The sequence below is a fragment of the Phascolarctos cinereus genome, unplaced genomic scaffold (genome assembly GCF_003287225.1).
Source record: "Phascolarctos cinereus isolate Bilbo 61053 unplaced genomic scaffold, phaCin_HiC Scaffold_4;HRSCAF=312, whole genome shotgun sequence".
Taxonomy (NCBI): Eukaryota; Metazoa; Chordata; class Mammalia; order Diprotodontia; family Phascolarctidae; genus Phascolarctos; species Phascolarctos cinereus.
This window is the reverse complement of record NW_027555847.1, coordinates 668,503,530-668,508,169: the sequence shown is the minus strand read 5'-3', so window position 1 is coordinate 668,508,169 and position 4,640 is coordinate 668,503,530. Positions and strand designations below refer to the sequence as shown.

Sequence of the window (4,640 nt, the reverse complement as noted above, 5' to 3'; positions counted from 1 at the left end):
AGTGGGAGAAACACGCAAGGTTTGTTCTTTATTCTGTGCACTAAGGTCCCTTCTAGGTTACATATTCTGATTCTAGCCCTGGTGCAGACCTCATTAGCTCATGCCTGTACTATTGCAATAGCCTACTCATGGGTCTCCTTGCTTCCAGTCTCCCCCACAATCCAGTCCATCTACCTCTAAGCACAAACTGACCTTCCTAAAGCACAGGTCTGACCACATCACCCTCATATGTAATCAATTCCAGTAGCTCCCAAGTAACTTCAAGATCCAATTTAAAATCTTCTGCTTGGCTTTTAAAGCCCTTATAACGTGACCCCTTATAATGCACTACCCCCAGCCATGTACTGAATCAGGCTCTTATCCTGTCAGAATTTCAGTTTCTTTATCTGTAAATTAGAGATAAAAATACTTATGTTTCCTCCCTCACTGTTGTGAGAAACTATGCTACCTACCTCAAAGTGCTGTGACATTCAGTGACATTGGCCTCCTTGCTGCTCCTCAAACAAGATGCTCTCCTGACTCCAAACAGTTTTTTTCAGCCAAAAACAAGGTTTATTAAAGATCCACCATATAAGCCAGAGTCTTTTTTTTTTTGTATAGCAGTTGATGGATTTATGTGATAAATGCAAAAGCACAAACTTTTGGGGAAGGTATTCTTTGACAAGAACTGCCAAGAAAACTAGAAAATAGTTTGATAGAAAATAGGTTTTAGAGCACCATCTTATGCCTTATTTGACAATATATTATCTAAATATTTGAAGAATTCATACTATTAAAATATTAGATGGGAATAGAAGGTTATATGTTCCACAACAGAGCATAATTGGTAAGAAATCAATGTGGTACATTTGACAGAAAACTGCATTTGGAGTCAAAAGAGCTAGGTTCAGTTCCCAGCACTGGTTGTGTTGAGGTTTAGAGGTTTAGGAGAGCTGAGACCCCAAAATCACAACACATGGTCCTGTCCAAATGAATTTAACCCAAGCCTTTTTTCAGCCAAAGACAAGATTTATTAGAACATCGATTGGGGGTGGGTGAGATTTAAAGAATTCACCATAATGACCAGACTCTTAAGAAATCTAAACATTTGTATCTCTAATCTAAGTGGGCCAGATTTTAAGAATCTCAGCATTTGGCTAGATTTTAAGAATCTCTTTTTTTTTTCAATTCACAATAAATTTATTTTACCTCTTGAATCTATCCCCTTCTCATCATGGCCACCACCCTGGTTTTCTCTATTATTCTCTCTCACCTAGACATTACAATAGCCTTCTTATTGGTATCCTTGCTTCAACTAACCCCACCCCCACTCCAATATCAATGTAATCTTCCTAAATACAGGGGTCTGACCATGTCACTCTGCTAATCAAGAATTTGCAGTGGCTTCTTATATTTTCTAGGATAAGATACAAACTCCTCAGCCTTGGCATTCAAAGCCCTTTACAGTGTAGCTCCAGCAAAACTTTGAAGACTTAACATTTTTTCTTTTCACACTCTTTCCATTCCAACTAAACTGGCACATACTGAGCATTCTGACACTCACTTCCTTGCCTTTGAAAAAGCTCTGGAGCTCTGGATTTTGGCTATGACATTCCTCAGTCTTTTCCTTTTGGGGTTTCATTCATCAAGGGACCAGTGGTTTCCCTCTTCACTTTGCCTTCTGGTTCTAATAGATATGGGTAATTTTCATTTGCAATTTATTGAAAGATAGTGTGCAGGCTGTTTTTTTTTTCAAATCATGGTTTTCAGGGAGTTGTAATACTTAAATTATTTACCCTTGATATGTTTTCTGGTCAGTTTTGGGGTTTTTTTTTTAATCTCAGCTTACATTTTCTTCTACTTTTCAATCCTTTGACTTTGGTCTAGTATTTCATACTGTCTCATGGAGTCATTGTTGTTTTTTTGTGTTTTTTTTTAAGGTTGACCATTTTATTTTCCTCTGATCAGTTCAGGAATGTTGATGGGCAGATAGTTCTTTATATAGGCTTTGGAGGGGGTCTGGGAGCAGCACCAGCAGGTCTGAAGCGGGGTGGGGGTGTCCGATCCTTTCGTGCCTCCCAGGACCGATTCCTCACTACCTTGCTGGGGATCGCGCAGCTCACACCGTAATTCAGTTTCACATACAGTTTTTGGGCAGCACATAAGAGTCGAAGACGCTGGCATCGGAGATGTCCCTGACGGCCTCAGGTTCCACGATGTTGCAGATGACGAACTTCTTGATGGATGGCCTTGTCCTTGGACACGCAGCAGGCGCAGTTGGTGCAGCGGATGGGCTGCAGGTGGCCTCGGCCCTTCTTGGAGCACCCGTTGTTCCTCCTCTTCTTGGTCATCTCTATTACAATCTGGCGAGATGGCTGTCTGTTCCTTCGATACACATGGAGAGGGGAGAGAGGGAGAGGGGAGGGAGAGAGCTAAGCCAGAGTCTTAAGGAATCTGAGCATCTGTGAGTTATTGGCTAAATTGCAAAAGTCTGAGCAGTGGCTAGATTATAAGAAGCAGAGCATCCGTAATGCAGACGAGATGGACCTTATATACAGAAAAACTATGGGAGGGATCTAGGAGTGGCCAAGTAGTCTATAAGGAAGACCTTATAGACTTCCTTATAGATTTCCTTATAGAACTTCTAGGGTGGCAGAGGGAGAATGGAGCCTAGATAGGATTAAGGGTGGGAAGTGGCCGGGGGTCATAGGGAGGTCTAGTCTAAATTAAGGGTAACAGAATTGGGAGATTGGGTGTGGCCACAAAGAAAGGCCAGTTGATGGGATTATAGCCTCAGGTGAACACCAGAGAGATTTGACCATGTGGGAAAGTAATGTCCCAAAAACAGGCCATGCCTCGTAATTTTCCTAGTGATACTGAGGCCAAATGGTGTTGCAAAAGAACACCAGCCTTTTCTTTTTTAGTTCTTTAGAGAAACTAAATTTTTCCCAATTTTGTAAAAGAGAGACCAAAGGCGAATCTTCAGGAATTGAAGAGGATTGACTCTTTGAGGGTGTGGGGGCTGGAAGTCCCTCCCTCCTTAAAGAAGGATTTGGGAATAAGCCTCAGGAAACAAACAAAAAACCCAAAAGCCCAAAGAAGTACCTTAAGTTTTCCCAAGTCCCTAGCACTGAGAGAATTGAGAGAACTGGGCCTATGCTTCTGGATAGGGAGTTCAAAGGTGTGCCCAGGTGCATGGTCTTGAACAGAACCACTGGACCAGGAGCCTGAGACTGTCAGGCTGAGTTTGAGACAAACTCATAGCTGTCTGACGCAATGGGACCTGAGAGGTCAGGCTGGAAAAGCACTTCCAAGCCAAGCCTTCCTAGTTCCTTGGAAATCCACCCAATTGCAGGGCAAAAAAAAAAAAGGCATTGGGAAAGAGGGGAGGTTTATGTACCTTCCAGTCATGGCTGGTGAAGAGCTTGGTATTAGGCAGTTTTTCCTGGTGCAGGGAACCATATGATGAGGTCTAGAGGTGAGGGGTGCTGGAATCCCAAAATCTCGACACGCAGGTCCTGCCTGAAAGAATTTGACCCAAGCCTTCTTTCAGCCAAAAACGAGGTTTATTAAAGAGTCACCATATTAGCCAGAGTCTAAGGAATCTGAGCATCTGTGAACTATTGGCTAGATTGTAAAAATCTGAGCAGTGGCTAAGATTGTAAGAATCAGAGCCTCCAGACAGTTTTTTGAGGTGATTGGGAGTTTAGTGACTTGTGCAGGGTCACGCAGCTAGTAAGTATCTGAAGCAAGATTTGAATTTAGGTCCTCCTGACTTCAGGACCTGTGCTCTATCCACTGTGCCACTTAGCTGCTCCTCCAAACATTTTCATTGTCTGTCTCCCATGCCTGGATCTCTCCCCTTTCTTACCTTTGCTTCCTGACTTCCCTGAAGTCTCAGATACAGTCCCACTTTCTACAAAAAGCCTTCCCCAGTCCTCCTTAATCTTACCGCCTTCTCTCTGAAATTATCACTTTATCCTATCAGTATCTTGTTTTCTGTAGTGGATTCCAGAAGCTAGGATGGGCAATAATGAATATCCTGGGGAGTAGAATCCTCCAGTAGGTCCCCACATATGCAAAAGGCCCCATCTTTATCCCAGATTAGGCCCTACATATAACCATTTATAAATTGGAAAGATCCTTATCCCAGTTCCTTCATAATGTGACCTCATCTTACCTCCACTGAGGCCCAGAGAAGAGACATAAGCCATTAAAGTCACACAGGGATTGAGTGACAGAGTCAGAATTTAAACCTAGTTCCTCTGACTCCAAATTCTGCATCCTTTCTCCCACCATGTCTAGCTCTCAGCTTCTAATGAGAGCGGCTTCTGCCAGAATATTCCCCAGTGTCACCATTCCATGTACCTCCTCCATGCTCCTACACAGGCTATCCGCCAAGCTTGGAAGGCCCTCCAGAGTCCTATGTAGGCTTCAGTCTTTCTCTGCCTTTGATGCTTGGCTCAGACACCACCTCCCAGCACCCTGGTTCCTTTCTTGGCTCCCTAGGTCCTGGTGCCCACTTAACTCTGAGTGTGTTGAGTGACAGCAAATCCTTCCTGGTTGGGAAAAGCCTGCTGTATACCTCAGGGTCAGGAATTCTGGGACCCTGAGTGACTCAACAGCTGTTGTCTTTGTTTCCCCACTCTTATGTGCCCTTC

The 4,640-nt window shown here is 43.4% G+C and overlaps 1 pseudogene; it reads right to left on the bottom strand.

Moving 5' to 3' along the window:
* Positions 1–1,958: 1,958 nt before the first annotated feature.
* LOC110196247 (small ribosomal subunit protein eS26 pseudogene) lies at positions 1,959–2,330 on the bottom strand (annotated as a pseudogene).
* Positions 2,331–4,640: the final 2,310 nt, after the last annotated feature.